The sequence below is a fragment of the Balaenoptera acutorostrata genome, chromosome 6 (genome assembly GCF_949987535.1).
Source record: "Balaenoptera acutorostrata chromosome 6, mBalAcu1.1, whole genome shotgun sequence".
NCBI lineage: Eukaryota > Metazoa > Chordata > Mammalia > Artiodactyla > Balaenopteridae > Balaenoptera > Balaenoptera acutorostrata.
In genome coordinates, this window is record NC_080069.1 from 25089202 (window position 1) to 25113337 (window position 24136).

Below are 24136 nucleotides of genomic sequence, written 5' to 3' on the forward strand. Positions count from 1 at the left end.
AACATTTGGTTTTGAAGGTCAGTGGAGCTTCCTCTAGGGAGAGCCAGAGTGCTGTGGGAAACAGAGACTGCACACAAAATCTCAAACACTCCAGGACCCAGGGCAGAAGAAGTAATATGAAAGGAGCTACTATGAACTACTTCTATGAACTACTTCATGCACTACTTCTATGAACTACTTCATGCCAATGCATTTGAAAACAAAAGAAGAAATGAACAATTACTAAATGGCAGTAACAAAAACTTACTCAAAAAGGAAATATGAACAGCTTTAAAAACTCACTGAAGACATTAAATTCATGATTAAAAATCTATGCTCAACAGAACAAACACAAATAATGTTGCCCGGAAAACTATAAGACTAATATACGTCTGATACCAAAGCTGGGCCAGCACAGTAAGGGAAAAGAAAAAGACTAAACTCATTTTTCAATACTGATGCTAAAAATACCAAATATTAGCCAAAAAAAAAAAAAAAAAATCCAACAATTAATAAAAATTAACCAAATAGTCACGCTTAAATAGGGTTTATCACTGAGTTGTAAGAGTTCTTTATATATATTTAATATTTTGAATACTAGCCCCTTAACAAATATATGACTTGAAAATATTTTCTTCCATTTTGTGGGGTTTTGTATCATTTCTCTAGTAGTGGACTTTGAAGCACAAATGTTTTTAATTTTAATGAAGTCCAGTTTGTCTATTTTTTCTTTTGCTGCTTGTGCTTCTGTGTGGTATCTAAAAATCTCTGGCCAATCCAAGATTATGAAGATTTACTCTTTTGTTTTCTTTCTTCTAAACTAAGAACTTATAGTTTTTGCTCTTAAATTTAAACCCATGATTAATTTTGAGCTAATTTTTACACATGGTGTGAGGTCAGGGTCCATCATCATTCTTTTACATGTGTATATCCCGTTGTCCCATCACAATCTGTTAAAAAGAGTATTCTTTCCCTACTGAATTGTCTCAGCATTCTGTTGAAAATCAATGGACCATAATTTAAGGTTGTCCACACATTTTTAAGAGTAAGACACTGAAATGCTAATTGCAAGCACTGTGTAAATGGGCTTGGCTTCTTTGTAAATGGTGGGCTTTACTCTATGATAATGAGACACAGACTTGTTTATTCATCTGTGGAGACCCCAAACTCAAACTTTTCTGTTTTTATTCTCTTGACTTTGAGTTTCACCAGAGAGGAATCCTCCAGTGAGGTGTATATGAGGATATAAATCTGGTTGCCAACGTTCTGAAAGCTGAGTTGGAGGAAACGGGATTAGCATCCCATTATTCACTATATACTTGCTTTCTGTTCGAGAATGGCACCCGCCTCCTCACACATTCTTAGGACTTTCAATTGATATTTAGCCTTTCCGGAGAGTAAATCTCCCATCTTTCTGCAAGTCTACAGAGCTGAGATCTGGGGTGAGGATGAGTGGCATGGTTGCTTGCAATTTTTCTCATAAAAATTTATGTATATGCTTAATTAATGTAAAAAACATCGATCAGTACAATTTAATATAGCAATGGATTAGAGGAGAAAAGTCACAACCATCTCAATAAATAAAAAAAAAAAATTAATAAAATTTAACACTGACTTTAAAACTAACAAAAAGTTCCCTTAGCAAACTAGGAAGAGAAAGGAAGGCCTATAACACCATACAGGTTATCCCTTAAAAGCCATCCGGAACAAGATACAGAGGCCCTTGTTACCACTCCTATTCAACACTGCATGGTAGGTATCCTAGCCAATGCAATAACACAGAAACAAGAAGAAAATGATGCCTCATGACAGAAGTGAAAACTCTTTGGAACCCAGAGACGAAGCTATTAAAAGATATGCAATGTTAATTTCCTGGTTGTGATACTGTACTATAGTTAAGCAAGATGTTACCATTGGGGGAAACTGATGAAGGGTATATGAAATCTCTCTGTATTATTTCTTACAACTGCATGTGAATCTACTATTATTTCCAAATAAAAAGTAGGAAAAAAAAAGGTAAGCAAAATCTTTATGAAGAACGTTATGTAACTTCTCTCAGAGACATAAAAGACCTAAGTATACAAGTGACACACAAGGTACGTGGTGAAGAGATTCAGTATTAGCAATATACCAATTCTCTCCAAATTAATCCATAAATTCAATGCATTACTAGTCACAAACCCAAACCCATTTTCTGGTCAAATCTGAGCAGCTAAACCTAAACTCATAGTGAAGAGTCAAGGATAGCCTAGACAATTGTGAAGAACAAGGAGGTGAAGGACTCACTCTAGTCAAGGCCTATTATTAAGCTGTGGTATAAGCGAGGTTCTGGCACAGGGAGAGATAAATATACCAAAAGAATAGAAATAAAGCCAGAAACAGATCCTTTATAAGGGAACTTGACATATGAAAGAAGGGAAATTTCCAATCAGTAGGTAAAAAATGGACTATTCAACTAATAATGTTGGGACAACTACCTGTCATATGGAAAACAGGCAAATTAGACCTTTGTGGTAGGAAGGATTTTATAACCATAACATTAATGATTGGTTAAGTCTGATTTCAGGACAAGTAAAACTTTCATGAGACCAAAGAAATTCGCGAAAGTGAAGAATACAAGCCTCTCTCACATCAGACCAGAAGTAGAAGGACATACTCAGGAGACTATCCTACATCATATTTTTAAATAGAATACTAAACACTTTCATGGCAACAGGCATGCTGTGGCAAAAGTATAAATATAAGCAAAGGAAAAACATCTACCAACTTCAAGATGGTGGTTATCTTGCCTGGGAGGCAAGAGTAAGTGATAGATGGGAAGGGATTTCTTTAGTGATACACTTGACCCCTGAACAACATGGGTTTGAACTGTGCAGGTCCACTTATACACAGATTTTTTCAACAGTAGATACTACTGTACTACATGATCCACAGTTGCTTGAATCCATGGATGTAGAACCACATATCTGGAGGAACTGGGTATCTGGAGGGCTGACTCTAATTTATATGCAGGTTTTTGACTGCCCAGAGGGTCAGGGCCCCTAACCCCCATACCGTTCAAGGGTCAACTGCATTTCTAATGTTTTATTTCTTTTAAAAAATAGATTTAAAGTAAAGAGAGCAAAATGTTAATACCTATTACTTCTGGGTGGTAGATACATATGTGCCTGATATTTTCTGTATACTTAAATTTAAGAAATAAAAATAAAAATAAATAAAACATTGGAAGCCAGGAGGTAGGTAGCATAAGTGAGCTGAAGTTTCATAATTCATATTGTGAAAGTCAACAGGCACTGCCTATCATTAATCAATCAAGAAACAGTAGTGTAAGCATACTGTTAATATCTAGCTATGAAGGTAACCTTCAACAGATCTAAAATCAGAAACAATCCAGGTGGGAAAAAGTAGGAATGCTGTTTTTCATTTTAACTGTCTTCCCATTTGAAATATTACATGTGTGTATTACTTTAAAAAATATATATATATATTTTTTAAAAAGGGACAAACTCAGAAACCCAAATTGGAGACTATTAAAAAGCAGTTTCTGATCTCCAGAAATTTCTAAAAATCTTATTTCAGTTAAAAAAGGAATACTATATAAACCACTGTATACTTTGTTGAGTTTACCTACAGGAAACCAAATATAAGCCCTTGACTAGCAAAAACAATTTACCCTGAAACGATGTTGTAGTTGAGAGCAGGATGGTCTTTTCAGACAGGAGGAACAAGAGGTTCTGGTTGCCACTCTTCAATCAATTCTTCCTTTTCCTACAGGAGAAAAGCAGTTAAAATACAGTGCAGTGCTAATTACTGGACAGCAATTCTAGCGGTATCTAAGCTGTTTGTTGTAATGGAACCATCATAATGAACACACTGCTAGACACACACGTCCAGCTGCTGTGCCTGGAAATGACACAGAATCACTATTGAGTTTTGTGCTCTTAACCCCTCACCTCTTTCCTTATCTCAGGCTAAAGGCTCTTTTTCCATGAAGCTTTGTGGCTGACTGGAAATTTCTTAAAAACTGTATTTCTATGTTCAGGATTTTTCACTGTGGGAAGTAGGAAGTATAACTGCTACTGATGATAAAACAAAAAGTCTATAACACAAAGGTGAGAGGCATGACTGCAGGTAAGGGAGCTCAGCCTCTACTGCAAGATATGACAGACAGCCATGCCTTAAGTTCTTACAGGCATGACTGTCACAGGAAGGGATCAACTAGACTACAAAGCACTGTTTCTACAAGCCATTGGCAAGGATTCAGAAGTAACTGAAATATACCAAAAGACTCTCTTATAATAATTATTGTAATAGGATTTAGTTGTTTGGAAATTTCTCATAAAAAACCACTTTATTCCTTTTACCTGTTATTTCATGCATTCCAAGTATTTTGACTATTTTGAGTTTCTTATCCTTTCTTGAACTAGAGAACAATGTAATTTTGAAAATGTAGTCTGGATGTACAGGATGAGATGAGGCACCTGATGAACATGACAGCCACAGTAATTCTTGCCTTACATAGGCCCACTCTCAATACTTCTATTTTCACACTCCTGTTAAATGCTTCTGTGCACTTTTCTCCTAATAGGCAATTCTAGGGCATGGCTAGGAGCATATTCACCTGATGCTCAGGCACTCAAAAATGCTGGCTGAATAAATCAGCCAATAAATTCCTCATCTATTTCTGCCAATGACTGCACAGAACAGCAGCCTGAACAAGCCTGAAGTATGTATCATGCATACTGTCCACTTGCTACCACAGAGACAGATTTGAGAATCAACTCAAGATTGCCTGGTATTCAAGAGTCTCTGCAGGGGACTTCCTTGGTGGTGCAGTGGTTAAGAATCTGCTTGCCAATGCAGGGGATATGGGTTCAAGCCCTGGTCCGGGAAGATTCCACATGCTGCAGAGCAACTAAGCCCGTGCACCACAACTACTGAGGCTGTACCCTATAGCGCGTGAGCCACAGCTACTGAGCCTGCCTGCCACAACTACTGAAGCCCGCACACCTAGAGCCCGTGCTCCGCAACAACGGAAGCCACCATAATGAGAAGCCTGCGCACCTCAACGAAGAGTAGCCCCCGCTCGCTGCAACTAGAGCAAGCCCACGCACAGCAACGAAGACCCAACGCAGCCAAAAATAAAATAAATAAATTAATTAATAATAAAAAAAGAGACTCTGCAGACCTATAAAACTGAGAAGGGCATTTCTTCTTTGCTGCCATAAGTTAAGCTTTAGAAACACTCATATCGTTTTTTTTTCTTCCACAGCTTTTAGGGTAAGATGTCAGTGATTACTGAATCTTGCTCTAGGTAAGTTCTGCTTTTAGAGGGTTATCCTAAAATTATGTTTCAGTATCCTTCTTTTAAAATGCATATTTGTGTGGACTGACTTGTTTAAACTGAAACTAAGAATATTAGCAATGATCAACCCCTTAAAAAGCTGGGCTAGAAATCTATTCCATGGCCTCACGGTCATTCACGTGGAGTTCCTGAATACCAAGGGAAAAGAGCAGCGACAGGGCTTCTGGCCCGGAGAGCCCGATCCTGCTGCGACACCATCAGAGGTGTGTTCTATGGCACACTCGCCTCACACGGTATTCATAAAACACAGGCGGGGCTGCGGATCTACGGTCAAGTTTAGGGCAGTTCTCCAAACAGCAGTTCAGATAGCCACTGTCATATTAAAGGTTACAAGAAATCATGCAATGAGACACCTCTTTAGTCTTCTTTACCCAGGTTTCCAAAACTGATTTGCCCTAAGAACCATCTGCTGCATATCCCTTGTCCCCTAGGGGGGATACTGCCTGACCATCTCATGACAAATATGAATGATCAGGACAGCAGGGGCAGCCAGTGAAACCAGGGAAACAATCGCCACATTGCTGTAATTCCATTCCACTTGCACTTCCTTCTGTGAATGCTCCAGAAGAGAGCTGTGCTCCATCATTGTGCCGCACTCAATGCTGCCTTGTGAACCAAAGTTTCAGGCATTTTTGTGGGAAAACATCTCTCACCGTCTCTGTATCCCTAAGTAGTATTCTGGCACACTGCTACAGAGGCCGGATAAGGAAACAATCCAAGCTACAGAAACCACACTGCAGTCAAAACTGCTCTTCCTCTCACACCTGGGGCACAGTTACTAAGCGTTCCTACCTGCGTGAGAAGGTAGGGGATGCCACAAACCCCTTGGTCCCTCATACTAACAGACTCGAAGTGGGCAGGACTGCAAGTCCTCTCGACACTTCTGCTTCCTAAGGTTTGCCTAGCTTGGGCTGGAGCTGGGTCCCTTACCATACAGAACACATCAAAATTTGATTTGGGGTGGGAAGGTGGAGAGCAGTGGGATGGGGAGGATTCTTTCTAACTCTGAATTTCCTTTATAAAGACTACAGGGAAAACTTTCATTCAGGCTTCAGGAATAGTGGTGCTTTTCCCGAGCAACTCATGTAATCTTTCTTGTATACGGACATTTGAAATGCAGCATGCATCCATGCTTCCCGTCCAGCATCTAGTACGTTCCCAGGCTGCTGTTTACTCCTAGCAAAGTATAAAGGCCTGTAACATGGTACTCCTTTGTGTATTCACTTTATCTCTGGCTTCCGCGTATTTTGCTTACCCTGATTTCCTTACATTCCAGAAAATCTTTTAACATTTATAGCTGAGCCACCACAAGTCCTTTTTCGAAAGATGTAGCAACTATAATCATACACCAAATAATAAAATAGAGATTTAACTTCTTACCTTGACTGTAAAATCAGATCGTTCTTGTAACTTGTAAGTTTTAGAGAAAAGAAGTCTGATTATCCAGAGTATTAAAATTCCTTCCAAAATAAGATGATAAGCAGGAGCCTAGGAGTCAGTCAAAAACAGAAGCAAAACAAGAAGTGAAATAAACATTTCCAAAACCTGCACATAAAATTTAATTCACTTGCACATACTGCTCCCATGACCTTTAACCTATTTATTACTTCTTAAAATTTACTTTCAAAGCGCACTTCATTTCTACTCATTCCTTTTCCCATTTCTAACAGAAGGCAATCTCTCCTACATGAAAAATCTCTAAAACTGCAGCGTTAGGAATAAAAACATCTTTAGGAATAAAATTAAGTTTTAAAATTAAATCTGACACAGAATTCCAATAGTCAAACAATATCAACTATCAGATCCTTCAGGTAATTTATATTTTTACTGGTGGGAAATGACTGTAACAATCATTTCACAGCTTCACAAGCCTTCTACAACCCCCACATACCATGGATAAATTGAGAATTATTTGGACACCAGTTTCCATAATTCTCAAAGACTTTTGCTCAACTTACTATATTTCCTGTATCCCCAATAGGCCTCTTTAAATTCTCCTTGGAACGTGGCAGAGAAAAAAAGACTTTATAAGTGCTTAAAGAAATAGCAGGTCTCTTTTCTACCACAGTTCCCCGAAAGTATGTAGTGTGTTCCATGTCAACATCCACAAAGGTACTTTAATGAAATTATCCACATCAGGTCTTCTTTTCAACTGAACATTTCCAGGATAAAAGCCAGGCTGACTTCTATGTCTTACACAACTAGATACAGTAAGTGCATATAAAAGATTCCAGGTATCAACTAAACCTCCATAAGTCAGTTATCGGGTGCTACATTCCAATAGGTTGTCATTGAAAAGTCATTTAAAAGAGGTATTTGGGCTTCCCTGGTGGCACAGTGGTTGAGAATCTGCCTGCTGGTGCGGGGGACACGGGTTCGAGCCCTGGTCTGGGGGGATCCCGCATGCCGCGGAGCGGCTGGGCCCGTGAGCCACAACTGCTGAGCCTGCGCGTCTGGAGCCTGTGCCCCGCAGCGGGAGGGGCTGCGATGGTGAGAGGCCCGCGCACCGCGATGAAGAGCGGTCCCTGCACCGCGATGAAGAGTGGCCCCCGCTTGCCGTAACTGGAGAGAGCCCTCGCGCGAACCGAGGACCCAACACAGCCAAAAATAAATAAATAAATAAATAAAAGTAGCTATAAAAACGTTGTCACCCCTTAAAAAAAAAAAAAAAAAAAAAAAGAGGTATTTATGCAAGAGGGAAGAGATATGTACATGTACAGCTGATTCACTTTGTTATAAAGCAGAAACTAACACACCATTGTAAAGCAATTATACTCCAATAAAGATGTTAAAAAAAAAGAGGTATTTAGAAACGTAAATACAAATTATTTTCAAACATTAGACAAAAAAAAAGCAATGATGATTCACAATAGTTAAAAAAGTTCAGAAGCGGGGACCAGGGAAACTGCTGACTATTTCATAAATAAACTTTCAGGTCATTGGACAAATAACTTTAAAACTACATACATGTTACATATGTATGGGTACACAGCAAGACTCCTCAAATTCTGCATACACTGTGCACAGAAATTAGAAGCAAAACCAGAAATCTAAGACTATTTTTAAAATTTGCTGATCCCTCCTGACTATAATTCATTTAAGAATGAGGACTCGACTAAAAAAATCCTTTTGGTTTTATCAATAATTGGATTATAGTTGACAAACATATGTCCAAGTCACTAAACATTCCACTCCACAAAGAAATCCTAAGAAAAGTTGAAATGTCTACTGAATTAATAAAAATCACAAATGTGGCTTCTTTTCTTCCCTAGGAAATGTTACATCAAGGAGACCTTCTCTCAAGTCTCACTCATGGTCAATATCAGGGTATGAGAAGTTACATAGTCAAAGGGCAGTCTTCAAAAAGGCAGCAACAACATATAGTAGAAATTATTCATTTCTAAGAAAGAAATCTTAGATTTTAGTGGTTCTTCTTAGTCACTATAATCTACCTAAGGTTGGACATCACCTAAGCTCTATTTGCTCTCCTAACTGTTTTTTTTCAAAAAGTCCTGATGGGTTTTGCAATAATACATCTTGCATCATCACCCTTACCAGTAAACGCTATATTAAGTTTTAAGAAAATTATCAAAAGAAAACAGATTCACTTTAAGTGAATGTAAGCTCTGTAAGCACAGGGACTTCTACCTGTTCCCTCATTGCACTATTCCTAGCATCTAGATCTCTGCTGTCCAATACTGTAGTCACTAGCATCATTCAACTATTTCAATACACATCTAAATTAAATTAAATGAAAAATTCAGCCCCTCAGTTGCACTAGCCACGTTTCAAGTGCTTAACAGCCATATGTGGTTAGTGGGCTACTGTACTGAACAGCTCAGAGAACACGCAGAAAGTTCCATTGCACAGTGCATGGAAACTCACTAAATGTCAAATGAATGAACATTCTCCAAGACTGACATTTAAATTTCATATTATTTTACCTACTTGAAACAGCTGGCCTTTCAAAAAAGCTCCGAACTGGTCTTTCTTTAGATTTTTACTAAAATAATTTTATCTTTACGAGACAGAAGATGGGACGTAGGCGGGAAGAATGACAAACTATTTCACATACCTAAATCATTCGGCTTCCTTTCTAACCCCACGTCCCAACAAAAACAAAGTCCAACTTATTACAATTCTTTCCCCTATTCCCTGCTCCACAGTTCCGAGAACTTGTCTTCCCTGGGACCTCTCCAGACTGAGATTTTCCACTCTACTTTCATCACTCCGTTTTACCATCAGTCCCAGCTCTTGTTTTTGACTAGCCTCTCTCCTGTATCCGGGCAGGACCTGGAGAGGGCTCCGCGCTCGCAGCAGCGCAATACGAGACCCCCGGCTCCGGCTCCCGCCCGTGCCTCCCTACATTCCGCCACTGGGAAATGGGTGCGCCTATGAGCCTTTCCAGCGAGGGACGCCGGGGGTCCGGGCGTAACCGGGCCAGGCCTGCCCAGGCCTCAGACCAAAAATCCACACAAAACGTCCCACCTCCCCAGGGCTGGGTGTGGTCGTGGACCCCTGGGGCCGCCAAGCTCACCTCGTAGAGCGCCTGGACCATCTCCACCAGCACCCACTGCTCCGCCACCGTCGCCATAGTTAGCCGCCAGGGTTTCCTTCCGGAAGGCGGGCCGCAGGTACGTCAGATATTGCGCGGCGCGGTCCAGTGACGTCTACACGCCCGGAAGGCGGGGCTGCCGTGAGTTGGGCCCCGCCTTCTCGCGCCTGCGTACTGGGCGGCCGGTGGCTGCGCTGGCTGAGGAAAGTTTCGGGGTGGAAGGTCAACTTGAGGTCTCGCTTGGGTGCGGGGAGGGGTGGGAAGCGGCAGGCTGGTCCCCGCAGCAGGTGTTCACAACGTGGCCCTTATGTGCCAGACCCCGTGCTAGGCTCTCAGGATGGAGAGATTTTAATGAATGGTCCTCGCGCTTGTGAGGCAGTTTGGTGCAGGGAGTTATTAATGCAATCGCAAACATATTCTTTACTTTTAAATTACATAAGTAATGCAGGAATGCATTATCGTAAAAAAAAATAGACAACTCTTATATAGCACTTACTGTGTATAAAGCCTAGCCTAAGGATTTGCAGGTGTTAAGCCATATAGGAGTTTGGTGTGGAACCTTCAAGAGCCTCTGTATCCCAACGTGGTGTGCACACACACTTCGGTTGGAATTCTTCAATATAACCGGGAGCATAGGGACAATATTGTTCTACAATTGCTTTTCTTCCATTCTTTTTTTGGCTATAAATCTTGTGTTTTTAATCAACGAAGAAGCCTATTGATTGGAATAATTTGTTATGTGTATTTCTCTTTCCGTTTTATTTAAACATTTTCCTATTGGTGAACACTTAGGTTTTTTCTACTTTTTCACCTGTTACAAACAATGCTACAGTAAACATTGATGTGCCCTATTGTCTTTCTGTGCGTGTTGGGGTATATCTGACAAGTTTCCTCAGAGTCGAATTTTACTCAATATGCACGCTAATGTCGATAAATACTGCCATACTGCTCTCCAGAATGGCTCAACCAATTTTAAATGTTTGAAAGTGTATTCACACTCTATCTCATGATGGATATTATCAATCTTTTAAAATTTTTGGCCAATTTAATTTAATGGAGATAAAATGTCTCCACTGAATTTTACTTTCCATGCTGCTGGAAAGTAAAATTATTCATGGTTATTCTTATATGTTTATTGACATTTGTAGTCCGTTTGTGAATCATCAATTCATATTCTTTGCCCAGTTTTCTATTAGTTATTTTTCACTTTCTAATGGATGTATGGAAGTTTTTTATGCATTCTGAATATCTTATATTTTCCTATTTCATATGTGACAATTATTTTTGCCCAATTTCTGTCTAGTTGTTTACATTGTCTTTTGTCATACCTATATTTTAATTTTTATGTAATGTGTCAGTCTGTTCCTTTATTGCCTGTGGGTTTGTATCTTGCTTAGAAAGACCATCTTCACCACACTTAGGTTTTCCTCCCATGCTTCAGTTTGTTGTTCATAGTTAGCTCTTTAATTATTCTGGAAATTATATTTTTGTATGATGAGAGGTATGGGCCTTTATTTTTTCCTAAAGGAATAACCATTTTTCTCAGTGCCATTTATCTGAGTAATCCTGATTTTCCCAAATTCTGTGAAATGGCACCAGCACTATGCACTGCACATGAAGTTGCCACTATGTACCCGATGATGTTGGTGCCCTGGGATCCAGTACCACGCTTGCGCACGCTGCCTCGCCCAGGTGCATTCACTCCCAACAGCCAGCTCCTGCAATTTTCAGAGGCCTACCTTCAGGCTGCCAGAACCCATGTTTCCTACTCTCATGGAGAACTGGAAGGATCTGAGAACATGTTTTCTCAGGCAGCCCTTTACTGGGTGGGTGACTGATGGTTGCTGGGGTGTAAAATATTGGAGCTTCCTGGCCGCACAGAGCAAGACAATTCGAAGGGGTGAACCTCACCATCTCCTCTAGATTGAGTCAAGGGTACTGTGTGCAAATTCTTTGACACACCCATCAAGAGGTAGAGTCTATGTTCTCTTTGCTTGAATCTGGGTGTACCTTGTGACAACTTCTACAGTAGATTGCTGCTGCCATGTGGAGAGATCATGTGGGTACCTCATACACAGGAAAAGAGATGGCGAAGTGACCCCACCTGCTCCAGCCCCCTGCTGTTTGAGTCTTACCAGTCCAGGTGCCAGACATGTAAGGGAAGTTGCCTTCAAGATGCCCCTGGCTCTAATCACCCTCTGGTTCAACCACCTGAGAGACTTTGAGTGAAAAATGTCTAGCTAAGCTCAGACAACCCCAAAATTTGTGAGCAAAACAAATGATTGTTATTGTCGTAAGCCACTGCTTTGGGATTGGTTGCTATGTAGAAGTTATCTGCTACAATAGATCACTGGAATGGGTACCCTGTGGAACCTTGCAGGCTTTTGCACTCTTGCATGGTCCCTGTATTATTTTCCTAAGGTTGCCATAACAAATTATCAGAAACTGGGTGGCTTGAAACAACAAAAATTTATTCTCTCACAGTTCTGGAGGCCAGAAGTCCAAAATCAAGTTGTCGACAGGGCTGCACTCCCTCCAAAGACTCTGGGGAATAATCCTTCCTTGTCTCTTCCAGCTTCTGGTGGCTCCTGGCATTCTTTCGCTTGTGACTGCACAACTACAATCTCTGCCTCTGTATTCACATGATCTTCTCTGTCCTATATGTGTCTCTTTACACACACTTGTCATTGGATTTAGGACCCATCCTGATAATCCAGGCTGATGTCATCTCAAGAGCCTTAATTTAATTATATCTGCAAAGAAACTTTTTCCAAATAAGACCATATTCACAGGTTCCAGAGATTATGACATGGACATGTACTTTGGGGGCCCACCATTCATCTCAGCTACAGTCCAATCTCTGGCCCACAATTCACATCTGTCCCACATGCAAAATACATTTGCTCCGTTCCAACATTTCCACAAGTTTCAACCCTCATCTAAATCAGTTCAAAAAGTCCAAAATCTCATCATCTAAGTCATCTAAATCAGATATGAATGAATCTCTAGGTATAACCCATCCAACGGCAAAATCCTCCATCTATTGACCTGTAAAGCCAGAAGGTCACATACAAAATACAAGGGTGGGACAGGAATAGGATAGACATTTCCATTCCAAAAGGGAGAAAATGCAAGGAATAAAGGAGTCATCAGTCCCAAGAAAGTTAGCAATCCAGCAGGGCCAGTTTCATTTTGTTTCAAGACCTGAGAATAATTCTGTGTTATGAAGCTACATCATCTGGGCACACAGCTCCATAGGCCTCTGCACCTATGGTAGATTGGTAGGTCTCTGCTCCTACACCTCCAGCTTCTACCTCTTGAGTCCATGGCTCTGCCCTTATAGTCATTCTTCATTTTTCTTGAAGGGGAGCATATGCTTATAGCTAAGAAGCTTTAACAGCCCTGTAGAACTCTGGAAATTCAACAGAATTCTGGAAATTCAACAGCACTCTTTCACTTTGTCCTGTCTCTGTCCCTTCAGGCCAAGCTGACCGTGTTTCTGCTGATACAACATTCTCAGAAACCTTGTGGGTCTCCCATGTACGTCATGAGACTGTGCCATAAACAGAGAGTCCTCCAGAGATCTTGTCTGAATAACCCCGTCTCTACTTCTGGCTCTGCTGAGATGATTGAGTGGATCCATGAGTCACATAGTTAATCTCTTTACAAAAAGTTTGTCCAGCTGCATCCTTGGCCCTCTCTCCAGAGCATACTTTCCCAACAGTGACTCTACTAATTTTTTCATCCTTTGCAATATGGATAACCCAAGAACCTCCCAAGTCATCAAGTGCTGTGTTCTTTTTTGCCTGACAGTTCCTTCCTCAATTTACCTCTTTCCTCTCATATTTTTGAAGAAACGGCATGAAGGAACCAGACCACACTTTCAACACTTTGCTTAGAAATTTCCTCAGCTAATTATCCAAGTTCATTACTTAAAAGTTCTGCTTTCCACCGTAGCTACAGGACACAATTCAGTTAGGTTCTTTGCCACTGTATCACCACCATTGCCTTTCCTCTAGTTTCTAATAACATGTTCCACATTTCCTTCTGAGCCCTCAACAGAAAGGACTTTAACATCCATATTTACTAACATTCTGGTCATGATGGGATCCCCATTCTCTAAGATGACAGACATTTTCTCTACCATGCTCTTCACTTTCTTCTGAGATCTCACCAGGATTATCCTTAAAGCCCATATTTCTACTTGCAGACTCTTCAAATCTTTTTCTCTCATGCACCTCAAAATTCTTCCAACCTCTATCCATTACCTAATTCCAAAGCCACTTCCATGGTTTTAGGTATTTGTTACAGCAGCACTTCACTTCCTAGTACCAAAATCTGTATTAGTTTCCTAGGGCTGTCATAAGAAATTACCACGAATGGGGTGGGAGAAAAAAAAAAGAGAAATTTATTTTCTTATATTCTGAGAGGTCAAAAATCCAAAATCAAGCTGTTTGCAGGGCTGTACTCACTTTGAAGGCTTTAGGGGAGAATGTGTCCTTTCTTCTTCCAGGTTCTGGTGGCTCTATTCATTCCCTGGCTTGTGGCTGCATCACTCTTATTTCTATCTCCATCTTCACATGGTCTTCTCCTCTTTCTCTGTGTATGTCTCCTCTGTGTTTCTTATAAAGATACTGTCACAGGATTTAGGACCCATCTGGATAATCTAGGATGATCTCATCTTAGAATCCTTAATTACAACTGTTACAGCCCTTTTTCCAAATAAGGTGACATTTACAATGTAGGATTAGGATTGGGATAAAACCATGTCTTTGGGGGCCACTATTCAACTTACTACAGCCTCCTTTCTTTTCTGATCCTACCACCAATCTCTCCCACCAGTTTTTCCCGAGAATGCTTCTTAACAAATCATTTTCACACATATCCTTGCCTCGTAGTCTGCTTCTGGAAAACCAAACTTGATAGAGTTTGTTTCTGGAGCATCTATTTGATTCCATTAATCTATTTTATTTGTGCCCATTCTGATACAATATTACTTAAAAAAAATAAATTACTTATTTTGAAATATTTTCAGGTCCATATGGCGTTGTAAGAAATAAATCAGAGAGATCTCATGTCCCCTTTACCCAGTTTTCTTCAATCATAACATCTTGCAAATCTATGGTACAATATTAAAACCAGAATACTGACATTGATACAGTCAGGATACAGAAGCATTCCCTTGCCACAAGGATCCCTCATTTTGCCTTTTTATGGCTACACCCACTTCCCCTTCTCCCTCCTCAGTCTCTGTCCCCTGACACCCCCTAATCTGTTCTCCATTTCTATAATTTTGCATTTTTAGAATTTTATATAAATGGAATCATACCATAGGGGAAATTTTAAGATTGGCATTGAAATTTCAGCGTAATTCCCTAAGATTCATCCAGGAAGTTGCATGTATCAATCGTGTTTCCCTTTTCATTACTGAGTGGTATTCTGTGATATGGATGTTAGGTCATTGTTAGGCCATTGTTAGCTCTGCTCATTGTTAGGCCATTCACATGTTGAAGGACACTTGAGTAGTTTCCAGTTTTAGAGCTCCTATTAAGATTTGTGTACAGATTTTTGTGTGGACATCAACTTTCATTTCCCTGGGATTCATACCCAGGAGTGAAGTTGGTGGGTCATATGGTAATTTTATGTTTAGTTTTACAAAACCTGCCAAACTATTTTGCAGAGTGCCTGTACCATTTTGCTTTCCCCTCAGCAACATATCAGTGATCTAGTTTCTCTACATCCTCACCAGGTGTTGTCACAATTTTTTACTTTGGCCTTTCTGATAGGTATGTAATTATATCTCACTGTAGTTTTAATTTGCATTTTCCAATTTTCATATGTTTATTTGTTATTAAATAAGGATGAGAGAGGTCTGTATATCAACCTTGGTAAAATGTCTATTTCTGTCTTTTGCCCATTTTCCAACTGGATTTTATGTTAACTGTTCAGTTTTAAGAGTTCTTTGTGTAATCTAGATACTATTCCTTTGCCATTAAGTGGTTTGCACCATGTTTTTTTTAATTCACTGTAGTTTTGTGGTATTTTGTTCTGGTGAATGTAGCAATTCAGTTGGCTCATTATTTCTTATTCATAACAGTCAGTTCTTCTTTCATGAGGTTACATTTTCTTTTCATTTACTTTTTCAACTGATATTTAACCAGTACCCACTATAAGCCTAAGGAGATAGGGACAAAGAAGTGAACAAAATCTTCAAAGATCTTTTTCTTCCTGGAGCTTATATCCTACTAAGGGAACCAGAAAGAAACAAGACAGACAAGGAAAATATATAGTGTCTTAGATAGTGATAAATGCTAGAGAGAAAGTAATAAAGCAGGGAAGGGGATTATAAATTGTTTGCGAGGTTGATATTTTAGATCGGATGACCAGGGAAGGCTTACTGAGAAGTTAACTTTTGACTTAAATCCTAGCTGCAAATGAAAGAGCTAGCCATGCAGATACCTAGTCAATACTATTGTCTTTTGTGCTACACACTACAAAAATTTCTCAGCTCCTATGAACTTTGCAGGTAGAGAGACTAACAGGTGCAAGGCCCTAAGGTTGGAGCATTCTCAGAATGCTCAAGGCAGAATGAGGGGCCAATCTGGCTGGATTGGATTGAGCCAGAGGACAGAAGAGTAGGAGGTGAGGTTAGGAGTGAGGAAGAAGCCTGGTCTTATGGGGATTGTAGGTCGCTCTCAGGACTCTGCCATTTCCCAGATGACATGGGGGCTGTTGGAGGGTTCTGAACAGAAGAGAGACATGCTCTGGCTTGCATTTGCCAGGATTTCTCTGCCAGCTCTTTGAAAATTGATTGATGGGATCATTTTAGAAGCAATGTATCAGCTAGGGTCTAACAAGGAAAAATAAGCCACTTGAGTGGTGAGAAAGCAAACCTGACACTTTGCTCTGAGTCAAGTTTGCCCTGCCTGAATTTCTTTAGCACTTTTAATGGCAGCTGCCACCTAAGTAAATAGCTCTGCTCAGGGGCAACCTCACAACAACCTACGTCTAACAAATATTGCTAGAGGCAGAATAAAGAGGAATCAAAAAAGGAAGAATCATGGGATTCATCACAGAGGAATGAAAATCTTTTGATAATTATTAAGAAGTGTGATATATAAAACAAACACTGATGTGGGTACTTACTCCCCTACTCATCCCCCCAACATTAAAGGGCCCCAAACAAGTCTGCTCTATTTACCTCAGTTTGGAGAAAATGGGATTATTTGAATGGGCTTTATGTAAAATGATTGTGTCTCTTTTGCCTGATTGTTTTGTGGGAGTGAACTTTGTGTCTCACTGTGGAATGCTTCCCCTGCCTGGTATTGTAAGACAGGCCATATAAATCCACCTTTTGGGCAACGTCGTACGTGAATTGAACATATAAAAGAAGTCAATAGGGTTGCCTGATCCCACGTAGTGTAAGGTGGAAACTGGGGGTTGACAGGAGTAGTAGCGGAGGATTTTTATCCCTAGGGTGAACTGGTTTAGGGTTGACTTATGCACTCAGATAGAGGGCCTTTGTTGAATGCCTTGTGCAGATTTTTTAAAGATGTGGTACATAAACCCCGAAATTCTAGAACATAGAAATATTTTGATTTCCATTTTAGTTGTTGGAAATCTCCTTGATATAAAGAAGCAAGTGAAAGAAAATGTAATGGGACCAGCAAGTCAGCCTTTTCATATCATTTAGGCAGCAACCCAGTTCTTTGGGGAAATTGAAAACATTGTCTTGTAATCTCTACCTAATCAGAAATGTAAACACAGCTCATTATTGCCTAAGACTGGGCCCTGTGACCTCAGTCAGGTAGTACCTGAAACCAAAGGGGGAAAAAAGAGGGAAAGAGAGCTTTAAAAAAGTACAACCTGCTGGAAAGACTTCCTTGCCCCAAAATCTAATTCATACTCTCTGTAAAGATTTTTCAAGGACAAATGCAAATCTTAAAAGTCTCTTCCACAAATAGTAAAAAACCTTAGTCTTCTGAGCAGATAAACAGCTTATTCCAACTGTTATTTATAAACTAGTGAGTTTTATATTGTAATACCTGATTCATGACTGAAGTTTTAAAATGAAGCTATGAGATCACTGGTTGTGTCTGTATGTCTGTGGTGTATGTTGGAGATACGGTATTTTTTTCTACCTCTGATAGTATTATTGAAATTAATTTGTAAAAGAGCTCTGTTTACTTTGCTTAAAAGTGCTTACAAATTAAATATTTTTAAATGTAATAGAAACAAACCCAAATATTTTTCAAGTTCATGTGATCCAGGATTAATCTTTAACAAATAAAAGTAAATTTAAGGTTATCAGTTCAATTAAAATAGGCATGTGTTTAGAGTTGTCAGCATAAAATGTAAAACTTTTATTCAACCTAGGTTTATTAAAAGTCAAGGGGGCTTCCCTGGTGGCGCAGTGGTTGAGAGTCTGCCTGCCAATGCAGGGGACACGGGTTCGAGCCCTGGTCTGGGAAGATCCCACATGCCGCGGAGCAGCTGGGCCCGTGAGCCACAACTACTGAGCCTGCGCGTCTGCAGCCTGTGCTCCGCAACAAGAGAGGCCGCGATAGTGAGAGGCCCGCGCACCGCGATGAAGAGTGGCCCCCGCTTGCCGCAACTAGAGAAAGCCCTCGCACAGAAACGAAGACCCAACACAGCCATAAATAAATAAATAATTCCAAAAAAAATGTATTAAAAGTCAAATAAGTTTATGTTATCTCTGATACAAAATTTGCCAGCAAGAAAAATAGCTTGGGATGTTGATCGACTTTGTCTAATGTGTCCTGAAGTTTTCAAGGGTGATCTAAACATAATTTTGGGGAACAAGTGATGTAGATAAATGTAAGTAAGCTAAATCTTAAAAACAGCTTCCAAAATAATTTGGTAACAAAACTGTACAGTTTTGCTAAGTTAAATTAAATGATGAAAATTCATCGAATGTCTAGATCATTTCCAAATATGATAAATTGCTGAAATATTAATTGCTAAACAAGTATAAATGTACCTACTTTTTGTCTTCTTATTACAGAAAAACTGAATATGTTTAGATTTATTAGAAACACGTCATGTACCACACTGAAAAAAAATTATTATGTTATGAGGAAATGTATGTTTCTAGAAATTATGAAATGTATTCACATGTTTGCCAACCAAAAAATACTGGTATAACAAACAGGTCACAATTGCTCACTCCTTAGTTTTCACTAGAAATTAAGGTTTCTATGGGTTAAGAACTCTAATTAATATAAATAATTAAAATTATTAAAATTAATACGGAAAACATCTTTATATGTAAGGCGAAAAAAGTATAAGGAATGGAAATGCATTTTCTTAAGGGGAAAACAAGTCATTTTGTCCTAAAAAGAAGTTAAAAAAAAAAGGAGAGAGAGAGAGAAAGGGAAAGCATAAGACAAAATTTGAATATACAAAAGAAAGGTGTTATAGAGGTTTACGGAAAAGAAACCCTGAGAAAAATTTTTGTGCGTGGTTAGGACTGGCTAAGAATAAAATAGAATAAATCTAGAATAAATATAATAAATTTAATTGAGTGAATGAATTTTAATATTAAAACTAAGCTGTTGCAAAACTAGAATTTGAATTTTTCTCTCTGTTAAGTGGACAAAGTTATCTTGCAATATTGATCTGTTTTTGATAGCAGATTGTAAAATTTCTTTACCTTTTAAATAATCTGTTGTAAGTTTCTGTATTTGCCTTTGAAATATCTTTTTTTTTTTTTTAAACAATTCTTTTTTTTTTTTAAATTAATTAATTAATTAATTAATTTATTTATTTTTGGCTGTGCTGGGTCTTCGGTTCGTGCGAGGGCTTTCTCTAGTTGCGGCAAGTGGGGGCCACTCTTCATCGCGGTGCGGGGACCGCTCTTCATCGCGGTGCGCGGGCCTTTCACTATCGCGGCCCCTCCCGTTGCGGCGCACAGGCTCCAGACGCGCAGGCTCAGCAGCTGTGGCTCACGGGCCCAGCTGCTCCGTGGCATGTGGGATCTTCCCAGACCAGGGCTCGAACCCGTGTCTCCTGCATTAGCAGGCAGATTCTCAACCACTGCGCCACCAGGGAAGCCCCTGAAATATCTTATTGTCACTTCGGTTAAGTGAATAAGTATTCTTTCACAGTGACCTATGATCCTATTTGACCAAGTGTTTTAAACCTTTTGATATCTTTGACAAATTTCCCCAAATCAAATTCTAGATGAAGTCTTTTTGACCTCTAGCTAACTTTGAGGTTTTCAGAGCGCCCCTGAAAAACCTCAAAGAGAGATATTAAACTTATTAGGCTTATTTGGTATGTTAAATTACATGGAAAGCATTGTCAAATGAGTGATAATTTGAGATAAACCTTAGGTTATATTGTATGAATGAATGTTACTAATATAAATGTTATAGAAATTATATAAAATTCTTAAAACTCAGATATGTCCTGGTATAATATCCATCACAATTCTAGTTATTATTTTATAATGTTGTATGTCACAGAAATAACCAAATTTCCTTGTCAATTGCATTATAATAAGATCTTTAACCATACCATTTTAAGTATTTTGTCATTTATAGACAGTTACTGTTTTACTCTGATGCTTTTACAAAAATGCTTCATGTTCAAGAAGATTTATAGAAAGAATTTTTTGACATATATACCTTTCTGATAACTTTCAAATCATATACTTAACTGAGTAAGAAATTACAGAACTCTAATGAAAACCCTGATGGTTTCATAAAACTGCTAACAAAGATCAAGATCAATAAGAATTAATTATACCAAACTGAATGAACTGATGAACATGATCATAAGTTTTATGATTTTTCATCTGAACTATTACAGGCTTTTTAATCTTTGCTTTCCAGATATAAGGAAATCTTTCCTCTTAAGCTGACAATATTATAGCTACTTGGTAAATTATACATTTGTAAGTAGCATTGAAACATTTATCTTTTTTTCTCCCTACCTGATTGCTCCAGAATTTGGAGACTCTTCGTGAGTATTCTTATTTTCATGGCAATATAGTTATTTGTATAAGTTCACTAAGAATCTGTTCCCCTTATAACAGGACCCAATTGGAAACTTTGGCTATGGCTTTGGCTGGAAAGTCATATTTGAGAATGTGCATAGAATCAGATACAACCAGACAGCCTTAAGGAACTGAGGCTGACTTTAGGGAGCCATAAAATCCCTTGGAAAGTTAGCCTGGTACCCTGCTAACAGGTTCTCAGTGGCCTTACCAGGTGAGTAAGGAAGGTCACTTCCTGGCAGGCACAAGAATCTCAGAATATTTGGGGGACCTCAAGAAGAGAGGAATTCACCCAAATATATAGGTATTACAGGCAAGTCAGATGGCAAGTCCTTGGTGTGGCTTCATGGCTTCCTGGCCTCCATAGGCTAATAAAAATTTAATCTGGGATTCCTTGTGAAAAGTTCCAGTGAAGCAAATTTAAAATAGTCTTTATGGTCAATCACTATTCTTTCTGGATTTAAGTAATCAGGCTAGGTTTAATGAAACTAAATTTATTTGGCAAACAAATTAAATGTTAATTCAGCTATCTTTGTTAGAAATGAGGATGACTTTAGAGAAAAAAGTTGTTTTTCAGTAGAACTTTAATACACAGTCATGGGTATTAGATTCTAGTTCTGTTAATTGTCTTCAAGGTTTTGCTTTTCCACTCGTTAGCTGGTCTGGATCCTGAATTCTTCTAGTTTACTCAAATCTTTTACTACAACTTTTCAAACTAATGTTTCCAATTTTTCTCCCACTTTGGACTTGGAATCGTTGAGAACTAAAACTGCCCTTTTCCTGAAGCCCTGTGAACTGAAACTGAACAACTTGAATAAACTTAAGAGAGGTTACCTCAATAGCCCATGTTTAGACCATCTCTGTGCTTATTGCTGTGTAAGGCACTCAGAAAGTTTACCTGAACACCTGATGACATCCTCAGAGACATTTCAAACTGCAAAAGATGCTTCAATCCTGACATCAAGAAACCTTCTGCACTGGCAGCAATCAGAACTCACTCAGACAGTGAGTTTATAACTTGCTCCAATCATTAACCATTGTTTTTCCTTTGTCTCTGTAGAAATGCCTCTTATTAAATACCCAACTTCTCACACCCTATAGGCCTAGCTTTGGGAGCCCACCTGCATCTCTGCTTCCTGAAATGAGTAACTGAACTGATCAGGACTGAGATACTGGTTCAGTGAGATATAAAGCAATCTATCAACTTAACTTCTGGACTGTGAAACTGAAGTTTCAAAAGTGGGACTACAGAGGAGCAAAATTTCTCACCCCAAAATGTTTCTTTGGCATGCAGATTATTTTGAGCTGAAAAAAATCAAAGCCCAAAAGACTCAGGAAGAACCTTTGACCTTCCTCCTAACTGCCTAAAGAATGTAGATAGAGGACCTGTTTCAGGAAGGGAGCTATCACCATAGATAACTATGGTATGAACTGGGTGTGTACACAGGGAGGAACCTAGCAGTGTGTTTTTTAAAATTCCTCTCTGTCTCACTGTCTCTGCATGGCCAGCAAACATCTGTTTACCAAACAGTTGCTTTTCCATCTCCATGTAAATTGCCTTCCCCCTCTTTGAAGTCCCAAACTGCTATCCCCAACATCCTATTTTGTCTTTAGCTGAAGATGATATGTAAGGTGAGGGTTCCTGCCATTTTGGTGAGTTATGCGGTTTTCCTGGGTCTCTCCAATGTATACATGTTATTAAAATTTTCTGTGATTTTCTCCTGTTAATCTGTTTCATGTCAATTTAATTCTTAGACCAGCCAGAAGAACCTAGAAGGGTAGAGAAAAATTTCTTCCTCCTGACAGAGTGAACCTGCAAAACCCTACACACCCCAACCTGGGACCCTAACAAAGGCAGAGCCCCTGATTCTTGCTAGGTTCTCTCTCTCTCTCTCTCTCTCTCTCTCTCTCTCTCTCTCTCCCCCCGCCCCCGCCCTGCCATCCCTCCCTCCCTCCCTCCCTCCCTCTCCATGACCTCACAGTGTGGCCCTGGAGCTTGCCGTGTACCCTCCAAGACCTGTGAGTAATAAACCTTGTTCCTTAAAGTTCCCTGATGGTTTTTGCTGAAGTGCATCCTGCAATCATAATAAGTACTGCAAGGACCAGACCAGCCACAACATTGGCTCAGGTCAGGGAAATGTCTGTGGGGACTGGCTGCTTGTAATATAGGCCCTGGGCAAGTGTCTCAGGCATTCCTAACCATAAGCATCACTATCAAGAGTCTGAGACTAACACAACACACACAAGTATTATATGTAGTAATGTTAAACATTTTTCATTTATTTTGCTGGGTACTAGGTGGTTTCTTTCAAGCTGAAGCATTATGTCTTTCTTCAGTTCTAGAACAATTTTTTTGACTATTTCTACCTCATTATTTATGTTACCTTTAAAACAGTTTTTTATTTATGGGAGAAAATATTTGCAAACTACGTAAGTGATAAGAGATTAATATCCAGAATGTATAAAGAACTCCTGCAACTGAACAAAAACAACAAAACAAACAACCAAGTTAAAAAATGGGCGAAGGATTTGAACAGATATTTCACCAAAGAAGGTATACAAATAGTCACTAAGCACATAAAAGGATGCTTAATGGTGCTGAATTATACACTTAAAAGTGGTTAAAATGGTAAATTTTGTTATGTATGTATGTTTTACCACAATAAAGAACTCCTTTTTCTTTATATGTATGTATTTAAATTTTGTATAGATTAACTTTTTTTCCAACATTTCCAATTTTTGTCCTCTTAAGCTTCATTTTGGTAAAATTCCTGGTGTCAATATTCTAGTCCACCATTTTGTCTTTAGTTGTGCCTATTCAGCCCATCAGGTCATTGATTTAAAATCTAATTTCAGTGATCATTTTTAATTTCTAGAGAAGTAAATTATTTAAAATTCTAGATGTGGAATTCATCAACATTTATTTATTGAGCATTTACTTCCTAAGGCACTGGAGCATAGAAATGCACAAAAAATGTCACATCCCTGCCCTCTTGGTGCTTACACTCTAGTGGGTAGACAGGTAATAAACAGATAAACAACAAAATATACGGCTTAATGTCATGAAATGCTATGAAGAAAGGGAAAGTATGTATAGAGATAAAGAATTACAGAAAGTGGACAGGGAAGGCTCTCTAAAGAGTTGTTGTTTGGGCAGAACTTTTTCTTTTTTTTTTAAACTTTGGGTTTATTTATTTATTTATGACTGCATTGGGTC

The 24136-nt window shown here is 39.1% G+C and overlaps 1 pseudogene; it reads right to left on the minus strand.

Annotated features, from left to right (window-relative positions):
- LOC130708337 (serine palmitoyltransferase 1-like) overlaps positions 1–18230 on the minus strand; it is a 309612-nt pseudogene extending 291382 nt beyond the window's left edge.
- Positions 18231–24136: the final 5906 nt, after the last annotated feature.